At 35.4% G+C, this 15,632-nt stretch overlaps 1 protein-coding gene across 5 annotated transcripts in view; it reads left to right on the top strand.

Moving 5' to 3' along the window:
• AFTPH (aftiphilin) overlaps positions 1 to 15,632 on the top strand; it is a 61,237-nt gene that overhangs the window by 4,485 nt on the left and 41,120 nt on the right. Inside the window, exon 1 of one of the 5 annotated variants that reach the window (XM_064494447.1) lies at positions 8,586 to 8,604. The exons of the other annotated variants lie outside the window; for them this stretch is intronic. The gene's annotated coding sequence lies outside the window, so the exon portion shown is untranslated. Of the gene's footprint in view, positions 1 to 8,585; positions 8,605 to 15,632 lie in introns of those variants that run through there. 5 annotated transcript variants of the gene reach the window in all.

Here is a 15,632-nt window from a genome sequence, read left to right as displayed (position 1 = left end):
ATTTAAAATACATAAACAACAAGGTCATACTGTATGGCACAGGGAGCTATATTCAATATCTATAATAAACTATAATGGAAAAGAATATTAAAAAGAAAAAACAACTTAGAGATACATACTCCCTTCTGAAAAGTCAAGACCCTCACAGCCTACTTTCCCAGCATGCTGCCTACTCCCTTCATCTATCCTACATCTAGCCAGACTGTAACATGCTGTAATTTGACTTCCTGCTCTTTGACAGTTGCCCTATGTTTTATCTTTAGTGCCTGCCGTTTCCTCTGTCAGTTAATATCCTTCCCATTTCAAATTCTCTTTTGTGAAGCTTTTTTCTCATTTTCATCACTCTTCCCAATCAAGTGAGATCTTTTTCTTAGAATCCTTATAACCACATTTTACTTCATTTGATGCTTGTATTTTGCCTTGTATTAATTACTTTTACTGTATATTGTCTCTCCTAATTATAAATTTCTTTAAGGTTGTGACTCCATTGACTCAGTTCTGTCTCTTATAGAACCTAGAAGTATTTATTGTATGTAGTAAATGCAAGGTGTATATAGTTTAATTCTAAAAAATAGTCTTTTATTGCAGAAGCATACAGAAGCATTGTAGAAAATGGAAAAGCAAAAAAAAAAAAAAAAAAAATTACATTTCCATTACCCCGAAGTCCCCACTGTTAACAGTTTAGTGCATATCTTTCCACACAGTTTATGTACACACATACATATATAAATATAGAAGTACAGTTGATTCACAGTGTTTCAAGTATACAACAGAGTGGTTCAGTTATAAATATATATACATATATATATTCTTACAGTTTTTATACATGTGCACTTTTTACCAGTGTGAAGTGTTATCATACAGACGTTTGTAGGTTGTTCTGTTTTAGTCAGTTAGACCCCTGCCCCCTTACCATTTCAGGAAATTTTCCTCTAAACTAATATTCAAAGCCATATTCAAATTCTTCCCCAGTTGACCCCAAAATGTCCCTTTACAGCTGACTTGCCCAAAACAGTATCCACTCCTTATTTTTCTGTATATTAAAATTATGAAAGTATTACGTACTTTTACTATAGAAAATTTGGAAAATGTGTAAAGTATAAAGAAATCTGGTATGCCTCTTGATGGCACAGATCCATTTGTTTTAATGCCTGGGACAGACTAGCACTCAGTAACTGTATTTAAAGGAATAATGGAAGAAATATGTCATTAGTCATCATTGCAAAGAAATAACTATAAACATTTTGGCTTACCTTTATTTTTACTTTTTCCCCTTTGGATATATGAGTGTCATACACACATATATGTATGAATGAATCATATTGTATCTCAGTGAACAAATTTGTAGGTAAATCTTTGTCTTTGGTTATTTCTACAGGACTGAGTCTTAAAAACAGAGTTACTAAGTCAAAGGGAAAGCTAGTTGCTTTCTAAGAGGTTGTAATAAAATCATTTGTACCAGCAATGGGTGAGAGAACCTATCTTCCTTTAATCTCCTTAAATGCTCAATAAATATACAGTTTTAAGATTGTTTTCCTGAATTTTTATTTTAAATTCAGGCTTTTCAGCAGTGTGGAATGTTTGCATAATTTAAACATTTTGAAGGGTTTTGAAAGGTGAGACATATCTTTGTTGATATGAAATTAAAATTGCTTAATGCCATGCTTTTTAAAAAAAATAACTAATTTTGTTAACAAGCTATTTAAGTACATGAAATAGAATATTATCTTCTAGAACTGTGTTGTGCAGTACAGAAGCCACTAGCCACATGTGGCACTTTAAACAAAGCTAGTCCAAAGTAAGATGTGCGTCAAGTGTAAAATGCACACCAGATTTCACAAACTAATGTAAAATATAAATTTAACATTGATTACATGTTAAAATAATAGTGATTTGGATACTTTGGGTTAAGTAAAATATAATTAATTTCACCTGTTGCTTTTTTAATTGGCTACTGGGGAATTTTACAATGTATATGTGGCTTTATTTTATTTTGATTGGACAGTGCTGCTCTAGAGCATGATGTTGACTTATTTTTATCTATGGACAAGAAATACAAGATAACTTCATTGTTTTAGAAAGTAGTTTTTTTAAAATTACCTAATTTTAGAAATTTAAAATAGGTTTCTTAAAATTCCTACTTTTAAGCTTTTAAGTGTGTTCTTCATAGTATACAGTCATTTTTCAAATTACAAGTTTTTAATTACAAACTATAACTTATTGCAGTTCTTGTGCTCTGAAAGAATTATGTATAGTAGTGATACAGGAAAAATGGGGTGCAAGAGGATGGCCATGTCCCAGGTCTCAGGTGAGTCCTTGGGATGCGCCCCGCCAAGTGAAGGTCCTTGGCTTCGCACAGGAAAGAATTCAAGAGCAAGCCGTAGTCGAGTAAAAGTGGATTTATTCAGAGAGATACACATTCCATAGACAGAATGGAGGGCTCTCAGAAGGCCAGAGAGGCCATGAGGCATTGGGTGGAGGGAGTGTGGTGTGGTTAAAGTAAATTTGAAATAAAAGTAGATACACACTCCATAGACAGAGTGCAGACCTTCTCAAAAGGCAAGAGAAGGACCTAGGAGATACGCATTCCATAGGCAGAATGCAGGCTATCTTAGAAGCATGGCTTCAGAGCATGGGGTTGGCTAGGAAAAATGAGATCACCCCTGAGGTGTTATTAATTTTAATGGGCTCGGTAACTTCATATGCCAACAAGTGGGAGGATTATTCCAACTGCTTTGGGAAAGGGGCTGGGATTCTCAAGAATTGGGCCATCACCCACTTTCTGACCTTTTATGGTCAGCCTTGAAACTGTTGCCATTTAATTAATTAATTAATTAAAATGCTAGATAGGATGCTGTTGTATTTCAGTGAGTATATTGAAGCTCAAGGTCTATTGGGAGTTGAATGTTCCACCATCTTGGTGCTAATTGCTGTGTCATTCTTTTAATGGTTGTGCCCTGCCCCCTTCCCTCCTGTCTCAGTATGAGTTGAGGGAGGATGTTAGGAAACTTAGTAGAGGAATTGATTCCTTATCTAATTTTTACCTAAGAATTGAAGCATGTGTGAGCATGTTTTAAGCAGTAGGGCTACGAGTCGCAAAGGCCCTGTGGCGCAAAAGAATGTTATTGTCTGCCTTTCAGAACCTGAAAGATGGCCCAGTTTAGAGCATTGAAAACAATGGGGGAAGGGAGAAGGAGTCCATGACTGGAGAGGTGAGAATGGCTTAGACTTTATTAAAGATTTTTTAAAAATCTTTATCACAAGCAGGGAATTGATGTGATCAGATTGACTTTTTTTCAAAATTGCTTGGGTCAGGCATGATTGAATACTAACCAGGGAGACTAGTTTAGATAATGACAGCCTAGGCCAGAATGGAGTCAGAGGAGTTGGAAAGAGGTATAGGTATTACAAAGTTGAGGCATTTATAAGATAAAAATCATTCTTTAGAGATAGTGGTGGGTGGGGAGCTTTGTCAAGGATGGCTGTGAAGTTTCTGGCTTAGTGACTAGGTAGGTGTTGAGGCCATTTGCCCTGGATGAGGACCAGGTTTGAGGAAGAAAAGCTTGAGCTCTGTTCTTGTTAAGCCAAGTCTTTGAGGAATTCAACTGGAGAGGATTGTAGTGAATTGGCTAGTCTGGACTGGAGTTCAGGTTTGAGGTCTGGGCTGCAGGGAAAAATCTGGGAGTCCTAAAATGTGCCACTTAAAGCCTTTAGGTGGCTGAGATTGTGTAGGGGAGAGTTGAGTAAGAACAGAGCCTGATGAAGCCTGCAAGAACTTATGCTACTAATTGAAGTCTGTTTAATACTTGTAAGAATTTCAGTTTGTTTTGAAGCCCACTTGTAAAAGTGAAAGTAAGGAATAAGTTGGATCAAACAAGTTAAATACTTATGTTTGACTTAATGTGTACTTGAGTAGATAATCTAACACAATTCTTATTTGATTATTTGGAAATACACATTTTTCCTGCAATAGAAAACAAAACCCTCATATCAAACAGGCTGATAATGCTTAGGAGTAACTATTGGTTTTTGCTACATTAATATTTTTTGCTACATTAATAGATCTAAGGGAAAATGATGTAATTATCTCCATAAATACTGAAAAGGCATTTTTAAACTCCATTACTGATTTTTTTTGACACAGCAACTTAAAATAAGAATTATTGGATAATTCTGTAGTATAATAAAACATACATACCTCAAATCAAAAATCAGAATCTTAAGAAGGAATTCCAGATGCCTTTCATCACCACTACTACTATTGGAGGCATTAGCTAGCATAGTCAATAAGGAAAAATGGAGACATTGGGGTTAGAAAGAAAAAGGTCAGATTACCCCAATTTGCTCATGATGTGTTGGAATATACAAGTGCCAGGAACTTTCAATTTTGTAAACAGTGCTCAGCAGTTAGAAAGTAAGATAGATGAGCATAAGGGGACAACAAGGTAAAATATCCAGCAAAAAACTTAATAATAACTGTAAATACTCTACATTCCTAAGTTTCAGTTTTATGTTAAATATAATTAACAGTTCTGTTCTTAGGTAATATAAATCATTCCTAAGCCACATCTTATTCTCTAAATGCCAACTTTAAATGATACTTTTCAAAATAAGACTTCCAGGAGTAGGATCTTTAATGTTTGCATACATCTTAATGAGACCAGTTTTTTAAATGGGTGAAATGAATAATATTTCTGCCTCACTCACCCTCCCAACTGGGTATTTTTGTTGTTATTTTCTTGGTCATTGCTTATGTTTTGTAGTATTTTCTGTTTTGCCATGGTTTCTCATCTCTTATTGTAATTGTGTGAATGCAGAAGTGTTGACCTGGAGTATTTGCAGATAAAACACTTCTTTTTTAGCAACACTCAAAATCTGAAGCATTGATTAATTTTCTTAAGGCTTTTGTTTTTAGTAGCTACTTATAAAAAGTAATGAGCCTATCATTAAGAAATAATTTAATTCTTTTTACACTGAATATTTTTAATAGCATCTTTGTTCCTTAAAAAAAAAATTATACAAGAGATTCGGGTATCAAATTCAAATTTTCTTTTACCTGAAGCCCAGACAGAATGTTTGACTGTTCATTACTTTTTACTTGTAGTTAAATCACCATTTCTTCTTACTCCTTCCCATATTTCAAACTCATTTCTCTGTATCATAATTAGCCAGCAGATGATAGCTTTCTGTCTCATTAGGTTTCAGAAGTTTAATGGAAGCCCAGTGCAAGTGTTACACCTAAATAAAAAATGCAGCTTTTAATCAGATTACCAGTGACTTTGGTTTCTGGAAGTGGAGAAACATTGCTATTGTTGCTGCTGTTCACATGTTCATTTCTTAGTGTTCAACAAGTGAAAACTGAAAAACTGATTCATTAAGATGTGGTCTCATTAAGATGTACACAAGTGAATCTGTGATTAATTTTTAAACATGGTTTTATTTTTTCCCACGAATTCTAAAAACATTTAAATTGTCTACATAATTATAAATGTTTCAAGGATTATTGCAGTAGTTTAAATTTGATCCTTTCAGGAAATTTTCTAAGTTTCATTTTCAAGCAAAGTATTGACTATTTAACATGAACTCCTTTCTGAAATCTTACGAGTGTTAAATTTCATAGTGATATTCTCAGGTATGTATACTGACAGAATGAGTACACATTCTCAGGTATGTGTACTTTAAGAAATATTTGTACAATCAAATTGTAAGTAAGGGAAAACTTTTTATAAGAAAAAGTACTTTTTCATTGATTTATGTATGAGTTCAACAGTGAAGTTTAGAGACATTTATATTATCCCCAATTATAAAGTTCAGTAATATTTATATCCTCTGGAAAATTAACACAGTGGTTCTTAACCTTCACCTACCATCAGAATTATCTTTGAAACTTTTTTTTTAATGCAGATATTCAGGTCTACCTTTTTATTTAAAAGAAAAAACTACAAAGATTGAGAAGCATTGGTTCATAGCTAGGGGAGAAAAAACACGGAAATAAATTTGATTCACTGTGTTAAATGTAATAAAATACAGATACATAGAAGAAGTAATTCAGACAAGCAACCTGACGTAATGAAAAGAACATATATCTATAATATTATAGCCCTACTTTCCGTAGTTACTCTTTGTGGGACCTTGAGCAGGTGTTTTGACGTCTCTGAGCCTGTTCCTTTAAAAATGGATAGTTGAGATTAAATTGGATAGTGTTTGAATAAGCACCTTGCACAGTTTCTATCATATAATAACTTGATAAATATTGGTGATACCACTTCACAGAAAACTCTATGCCTGAATAGGGTTTTGAAGGCTTAGTAAATGAATTCTGTGGATCAATAAGAATTGTAAATTAGAAGAAAGAGCGTATGTGACAACCTGGAGGTAACGTGGTGCCGATGGAGGAACCAGGAAGTAGTTTTGTCTGTAGAAAAGAGGGACTATCTTAGCCAGCATGGCTGAAATAAAAGAGTTTCAAGTGAATTACAGGAATCCTGGCCAAAAATAATGAGACTCTGAAATAACAGCATTGGTCGTGGAATGTTAAATATAGTAGGAGATGTGAAGGACTTAATTTGTAGTTAATTTAATTTGAGTGAGGGTGATGGAAAAGAGGGAGCAGTCAGAGATAATCCAGAATATTCTGTAGGAACAAGAGGTTTCTGTTTGTTCTTTGAGTAGAGGTTGACTTCATTTTGGGAATTGGAGAATATGAGATGTATTTGGGACATCCAGGTAGAGATATTCAAAGAGGCATTGGGTAGGCAGAAGTTGGGCAGCCACAGATAGAAGTTTGGGCATTAAAAACATACAATACCAAACAAAAGGGGTAAAAGATCTCTCAAGGATAAGAATATAATGAAGCCAAGGCCTGGGGAACATGGACAACTTACAAGGCAAGCAGAAGAAACAGATCCCCTGAAGGAGGAGAAATAAAGGATATGATAGGTGGAGAATCCAGAGAGAATATCTCTTCAGAAGGCTTTTTCACTTAAAAATGTGTTTTAGACACCTTTCACAATTAGTAACATAGCTTTACCTTTTTTAATGGCTATACTTTATATTTACCCTAATTCCTTATTGATAGATATTTGTTTTCAGTTGCTTCTTTAAAAACAAACAATGCAGAAGTTAACATTTTTTGGGAAAAATCTTTGCTTATGAATGCATCTATAGAATACATTCTTGTAGATGAAATTGCTTAGTCAAAAAAAAGTGCATTAAAATTTTTGATGTATTACTAAATTGCTTGGAATATGTGAACCAGTATATATTCCCACCAAAATAGTATCTTTAATTTTATCTTTAAAATGGCTTGCTTCCTAGATGGAGGGTAGTATGAATTTGAAAAATAAATATTTTTTATTTATTACTTTTACACAAAATTCTATAAAGAGAAAGGGAACACATTTCATTTTATCAGATTACTTGGTTCATTCAAGTAATGTAATTTAAGAATGCATTTTGTCCTTGTAAGCACCAGATCAAGGAGTTCTTTGTTTTAAAAGAAGCTCTGTTTCCTCTTCTTACATACTGGGAGCAATAATTGGACTTAGAGGAAGTGGATCAGAAGGAAAGAGAACGATAGTATTGTGAGGTGGATCAAACTTGAAGAAAATTGATGAATACAAATAGTTCTTATCATTGTTGTAGACATAATGACATTGCCAACACAGTTTCTGTTAAGATTTTATACAGAAATATTTTGATTGAATTTTTTTCTTTTTGCTTCTTATGTAAACTTTAAGCAATGGCTTCAAGACTATAAAATGAGTCATTTTATAAAATGAGTTATTCTTGTAAAGTTGATCATAGGACAAAAATGTCTTAGAAAATACCCAGAGTAGAAATACTGCAGAAGTTTTAAGTTGCCCTAAATTGTACTGCTTACACAATTTAAAGGTAAAAACCATGGACAAGTTTCACAGCTTGTTTTTAATTTAATCACGTGACACTGTTCACAGCCCCTGTATTTACAGCACCTGTATGGAAGGACCCACCTCCTAACTTCAATGATATTAATAATATTGGGGGGGACTTGATGTTAATTTTGTTCATTTTCTCTAAATTCTTTAGTATCCTTTGTGTCAGATACCCCCCTTTTTTTTAATGGGGATCAAACCCAGGACCTCATGCATGCTAAGCATGCACTCTACCACTGAGTATTCCCCTCCAATTTTTTTTACTTTGGGTTATGATCTATTTCTAGTTTGTAAAATGGATTTAGGGGATTATGACCAGCTTTTAAGAAAAAATGAAATAGAATTAAAAATATCAAGAGTACACAGAGGGTATATACTGTTTAGTGAAATTTTTCATTTTAATGTATATATTTCTAATGTGAGTTATGAGGTGGGGGGGACTTTGAAAAATTCTGCTTTATATGACAGGCTAGGCTAATTCTCAAATGATTTCTAACCAAAGATATAATAGTACATTGCAAATAATAAATGTTACTTTTTTTTTTTTTCTTGTTCTTTTTACCCTTTAGTCTTTCTACTTCTCAGGGGAAAGTAAAACTTTAAACAAACAACACCACCTAGCTAGGATTCTGTCATGGAAATTACTGAAGGAATTCCCATGAAGTTATCAGTATAGGTGGATCTACTTGTGGTATGTAACACACATGCATGCAGTCATGAGCACTGTTTTGGAATGTGTTTACGTTTGATTTCTCAGATATGCAAAGCTTTTGTTTTATGATAATTCACCCCAAGATTGCCATTATATGTTACTGTCTGTGGATAATTTATGATTATTTTCTTAAGCCTGTTTCTTGTCTCATTTCCTTCTGTTACCTCATGTCTCTAGGTCATCTACTCAATTGATGGGTAGGCAGGGAACAAATTAAAGTAGAACTAATAGTACTCAGGAAAGATAATTTGTGAGGTAAATCTGCTGTTACATAGGTCATATTTTAAGGCCAAATTTGTGAATTTTAGATTATCTAGGATGTTGCTTTCTTTCTCATTAGCTCAGATAATTGAAATCTAACTGCTTTTGGTTGCAATTTTATAACTTGCTAGATTTTTTTTTTCTGTGAAAGGTTAGTTGCTCTCATGGCAGGCATTTATGATATAGAGTAACACTGTCAGTAAAAGGGCAGCTGCCAAGAGCTGGACAAGGTATACATAAAATAGTTACAGACTAAAGTGGCGTCTTTAGTTTTGAAAGCCCATAAAGTAGGGTTTGGGGGTTTTTGAGTTTGTTTGTTTTTCCCAGAATACCCTGGACTCTTGAGGTTTAACTCCCCAGTCTTGACCAGAAAGCTAATTTAAAACTTTACAGCAAGAAATTTCTTTCAGAGCATGTCAGCTGATGGCAGAGTCTGTGGGGTATTTTACATGAAGTCCTGATGAAGGTTGCTGGGAGCGGAAACCAAGAACAAGGGAAATTAGTTGACTGTCCTGAGTAGCGTCACGCACTGGTGACACTGGCTGACACCTCTACTTATGCTGAGAAAGTGCCTCAAACTGAAGCAGATATTTATGTCAGCTGGTCTTTTAAACACACATGAACACATTTTTGTCCTTTGGCTGTTCCCCCTCACCCCCAAGCTTGCTTATAAGTACTGGTCCTCTCCACACATTCTTTCCTCAGACAGATTGCAGCACAAAGGACTGGATTTGTTTTCTTTCACATGTGTCATATTTCAGGCCAGCCTCTCTTAGACCACACTTCTTACCTTGATTGAACTTAGTTGCTTCCTGACTTACTTGGGGGAGCAGGAGGGGACCGGAGCTAGGGTTATAGAAATACAGCAGGGGTGTGGAGGAGTGGGGAGCTCAGGAAGGGTCAGAGGGCCGAATGCCCCAACAAGAGCAAAAGTAGTGCATTCAGTTCCTGCTGTGAGCCAGGCCCTGAGGATGCAGTGGTCAACAAGAGAGGCCTGTGCCTGCATGACCTTTCTAGTCTTTTGAGCTCAAGTAAAGTAACTCTTCTAAGAGCAGTTTCCGTGGAGTGGTAGGATGGAAGCCAGATTGTGCTGGGTTGAGGAGGGGGTGGGAGCTTGGGAAGTAGATATAGTGAACAGACAGAGCCCTTTCAACAAGCTTGGTGGTGAGGAGGAGGAGGAGAGCTAAAAGGGCACGGAAGGGAGGGGTTTGTTTTGTTTTGCTCTGATTTGTTTGAGGATGGAAGATTCTTGAATATTTTACGGGCTGATGAGAAAGCATCAATAGTAATGGAGAAATTCAGAAGCACACTGAGCAAGCAATTGAAAAAGAAAACAGGAGATCTGGGGTTATCTGTAGACTGTACTGCGGATGTAGGCAAGATTTTAGTGAAGGGGCGTGAAATTGAAGTAGTTTCTGCTTTTAGATTCTATTTTCAATGTAAAGTTTCAGGGATACTAGGGTGGAAAATTAGAATGGCTAATTTATTCTGCAGCTATGTAAGAGCAGAGGGTACTAGAGGAAAACACAGTTTTCGAAGGGCTGACACTGCCCTCGTGGCTGCTTCTATTTTGTTGCCTTTGTTATCAACAGTTATGCGGGGTCATTTATTCAATGTCAAGTTGAAGTACCTTTTGGGAAAAATAGCTAGTAAACTCTTAAATATGGTCAGTTGATATAATGAGTTAAAGGTAAAATAGTTTCTAATGTTTTTATTTATCTTGTTTAATTTTTACCATGAAACCATAAAAATATGAGTAAAATACCTTATGGATTTGTGTAAAAGGTTAAAATATACAGTGAAGGAAATGCTCTTTCCTATGAATTTTTGAAAACCAGCTTCTATAAAATAATAACTCTTACTGATATTTAGCAACATTTATTGAAGAGTGAGGTGGTGGTGCTGCTCACGTTGTCTTTTATATTATGTATGGAATATTTGTGCTTTCGTGAATCGTCCTGACATCAAAACCAGGGAAGATAATTTCCTTGTCCCTTTTGGCAATCTAGCCTTCTGAGGGTGATCAGCTTAGGTATAAAGATATTTTGCTGCTTATTTAACTGTTTACCGCATATTTTACCACTATGTACATTATTAATATTGAAACAAGAGATTCATTTCTTGGCATTTTTGTTCATTACACTTTCTTCATCTTAGTTTGTAAGCATCTTTTTTTCTCCCAAATTACTGTGGAAGTTTCAGAAACTTTTTTCTGAACAACTTAGAAACCTTTTAGGGACGACTCATAATTCTGATATTTGCTGTCAGTTATTTCTGCAGTAAGACATTTTTCAAATATTTTATTAGCTTGTGACTGAGTCACCACTTACTAGTTATACTACAGTGAGGGATTTTTTTTTAAACTTCTTTAAGCTTTTATTTCTTCATCTGTAAAATGAAGAAAATAATTCCTGCCTCATACCATAGTGTGAGGACTAAATGAAGTAATTCATGAGTGCTTTTCACAGAGTATTGACTCATGGTAAGTGCTGAATAAATACTAATATTGTTTTTGATGTAAGCAGAGAATGAAAGTATGTGGAATATACTGTTTATTTAACAGATATTTTAAATAATACCGCATACTATTAATACAGTTGATGTCAGTGATGTCTTGGGGTTTTGTTTTTAAATTGGTGAGTTCTAAGGAATTATGAGATCTCTGAAAAATACTCAGCCTTGGGGAGTTGTAGAAGTTTGATTTAAGTAGCCTTGAAGTTTGCAGCCTATGTTAAAAGAATGATGATAGTCCTAAAAACAAACACCACTACCTTTCCAATTCTTTAGTAAAAGCTTCTATTTTTAGGGCCTCTCTTTGTTTGTTAGCCGCCATTGAGCTAATATGCTGAGGACAAACCACTCAAAAAGAGGAAAGAAAATTATCATTTTTGTGGAGTTTACATTTTAGAAGCATGAAAACTTTTGTGACACCATGGTTCAGTCATCTCTAGATGTAGTAGTGAAAACCAAAAAATTAACTAAAACTTAAATTTTCATATGGCTCAGAGGAAGGGTTCCTTTGTTTCTTTATGACAAAGTTGATTCTTAAGCAGGAATGTAGGCTGGTTAGAGTAATTGACAGTGCATTCTGATAGTATCTTAAAATCCCCATGAGGGTATTATAGTAAAGATTTGAATAATCCGAACTACTGCAATAACAGGCAGTGTTTGTAATGCAAATTGATGTTGATAATTGCTTATGTAATACTTCAATTCATTTTTCTAAAGAAAATACAGATTTTTTTCACTCACCCAAATGATTTAACAAGTCATTAATTATAAACCTCAAACATAGTGTGGTAGAAAGGTAATGATTTTGTGTATGTGTGTGATCCATTAACTAAGCCTTGCTAGTGTGCTTTGTGCTGTTTAAATCAGTAGCATGACTTCAGATACAGTTGTTGGTCTTCCTTTTCCCTTTTTTCGCCACTACCTTTCCTGCTTGTGTTCTTCACCACCACCCTCCACCTCCATCCACCTCCATCCCAGTCCCTATAAAAATAAGTTTGGAGTGAAGGGTCCTTGGTAAAGCTGGATCATATCATCTAGAAGTATTATCTGGCCTTGAAGGTTGATGTTCACATTGATGCACCTGGACTGGTGTCCTGTAAAAGATGGAAATTTCCTCTCTGGTGAGTTTTTAGTTTGTTTGGAAGGAACTCTCAATGGTTGATTCTGGGAAATTCCTAGAGGGCCTGTTAGAGACCCCACCACTACCACCCAACGTGAGCTCATGGACCTTTGTTAACACTTTGTGTGAGTGGTGGATGGTAGAGTGTTGGTCAGATTAACTCTCTCCTAGTGGAACATGTAGAATCCTTTCTGTCCCAACCAGGCACCTATCTTAGAAGCTTTTCTTCTTGTGATCTTTCCTCTAATTTGAAAGTATCTGCAGCCAGTATACTTCAAGGTACTGGTGATAACTTCTGGGTTGCATGTCCTGTTCCACTTCAAAATTTCCATCTCCTTTTTTTTTTTTTCCTCCTTCTTGAGTGTTGTGATGCAGGGACCGGCGCCCATGGCGGGGCGCCAGAACCTGTCCAGCTGCGATGTATGTACAGCGATTGCACGGAGCCTGCTACACACGCGCGTGCACACATGCACACATGCACACACACACACACACACACACATGCACACACACGCCGGCTCCTGGGCGCGTGGGTTCTGGGGCAGAGCCAGGACCCGGAACAGAAGACGCAGCCCAAAACTTTCTTTTAACAGAACTACCACTGATCTCATGAGTTGATTCAGGGATTATGGTCTCAGTCCTTCAGTTTTAGGCATTGTTTCATATTTTCTAAGGATTAGTTATAGAAATTAGAAGTTAAGTCAACTTCATGTATCTCAACTTCATGTATCTTTAACGTGGTTAGTAATATTTTCTTAAATGACTTAATCTTTTGGTGACCTTTTACAGAGTCATGTGAATGAGCCAAATAAGCAAACATTGGCTTAGGTTTTGTTAAGGGTAGATTATGATTTAAGCCACAGACTTCGTGAAAGTTCAAATGTGATGATAGTTGATAACTTACCGAGTGCACAGAATGTGCCAGGTACTGAAGGTCTATTACCTATAATCCTCATAACAGCATTTAAAGGTAGGGACTGCTAGCTCCTTTTTATGGATGGGAAACAAGCTCAGAGAGGGCAAACTCACATAGTAAATGGGGAAAACAGAATCTGAACCTAGGATCTGTCTGACTAGGTTCAAGATCTTTCCCCCGTACCATACTACCTCTTGAGACATACATATATAGTTTTAAATCCCAGAATAAGCCAAGGCATAAATAAGCAAAACTTTTTTAAAAAATGGTATATTTGTAACTATAGCCATATATTCATTCAACTTGTAAAGTAACTGCTGTTAATATAGGTATGTTGATTTTCTGAGAAACATTTTTTGACTTAGAACATTTATATAGTAAATATAATAATATATATAAAATCTTAAGTGTACAATAGGATGAATTTTTACAAAAGTATGTCCCTGTATAACTACTATCCAGATGAAGAGATAATATTATCTCTATTAGCATTCAGTGAGCTCTTTTATGCCCCCTTCCAGTCAATATTCTACCCCTTATAAATAACCACTGCTCTGAATTACTACCATGCATTAGTTATGATTGGTTTGAACTCATAGAAATGAGTTCAAAATTCATACATGGTGTATTTTGTGTGTATTTATGTGGTTTCTTTCATATATTATGTCTATGATAGTCACCCATGTTATTGTATGTAGCAATAATTCATTGCCATGTGTGTTTATACCATGGTTTATTTTAACTATTCTCCTGTTGGTGGACATTTGGGTTATTTTCAGTTAAGAATAAGGTTGTCATGAACAGTCTTGTACATGTCTTTTAGTGCACACATATATACTCATTTTTGTAGGATATAAACCTGGTACAGTTTTAGTAGATACTGCCAAACAGTTCTCCAAAAGGATATACCGGTTTACACTCCCACCATTAAAATATGAGAATTCCATTTGCTCCACATCTTTGCCATCAGTGGTTATGGTTAAAATTGTCCTAATTTTAGCCATTCTGGTGGGTGTGTTGTTGTGTCTGGTTTTAATGTGTATTTCTCTGATGACTTTTTATAGGCTCATTGGCCACATGGTTATCCTCCTTTGTGACATATTCTTTTATTTAAGTATTTTGGCCGTTTTTCTTTTAGATTGTCTCACATTGATTTGTAGGAATTTTTTACATATTCTGGATATGAGCTTTTTGACAGTTACATGTATTCCAAATAACATCTCTCAGACAACAGCTTGCCTTTTCACTCTTTCTGTGTGTGTGTGTATATATATTTTTTATTGAAGTATGGTCAGTTTACAATGTTGTGTCAATTTCTGGTATATAGCATAATGCTTCAGTTATACATGAACATACATATATTCGTTTTCATATTCTTTTTCACCGTAAGTTACTACGAGATATTGAATATAGTTCCCTGTGCTATACAGTATGAACTTGTTGTTTATCTTTTTTTTTTTTTTAATGGAGGTACTGGGGATTAAACCCAGGACCTTGTGCATGCTAAGCATACACTCTACCACTAAGCTATGCCCTCCCCACCACCTTTTCACTCTCTTAATTCTTTTGATGAACAGTTTTTTATCTTAAGTCTAACTTATCAATTTTTTCTTTTATGATTACTGCTTTCTGTTTCTTGTTTAAAACATTTTGCCTTCCCTAAAGTCATGGAAATAATCTCTTAAATTATCTTCTGGGAGGTTGATTGTTTTACCTTTCTCATTTAAGCCTGTAATCTGTATGGAGCTGACTTTTGGGTAAGATGTTAGGTAGAATCAGACTTTTCCCCCAATTGATCTAACACTATTTGTTGAAAAAGCTTTTCTTTCCCCACCATGCTGCATTGGCATCTTTGTTACCACATGACCATATAGCTTTAAACCAACTCTTGGTATCTGGTAGGTTAAGTCCTCTGACTTTGTTCTTCTTGAGAAACTATTTTTAAATGGTCACATAGTCTTAGATGATAGTCAGCCCCATCCCTCTTTATTCTTCTACCTTCCCAAGCCCACCTTGTCACTTGGCCCCAGAGTTTTCAACCTAGAGACTTATCATCCTTTTTTTCCAATACTGTTTCAGACTTGAGGCTAGAACTCCTTAAGCAGTTGTGGCTCCTCTTGTGAGAGATTAATACTGAATCGCCTTCAGTCCTTGTATCCCCCGTCACCCTGGCTGCTGATCTGGCACTGGGCTGCTCTG

Source organism: Camelus dromedarius, chromosome 15 (genome assembly GCF_036321535.1).
Source record: "Camelus dromedarius isolate mCamDro1 chromosome 15, mCamDro1.pat, whole genome shotgun sequence".
Classification (NCBI taxonomy): domain Eukaryota; kingdom Metazoa; phylum Chordata; class Mammalia; order Artiodactyla; family Camelidae; genus Camelus; species Camelus dromedarius.
The sequence above is the reverse complement of the archived record's forward strand: the minus strand, read 5'-3'. Positions and strand labels throughout refer to the sequence as shown.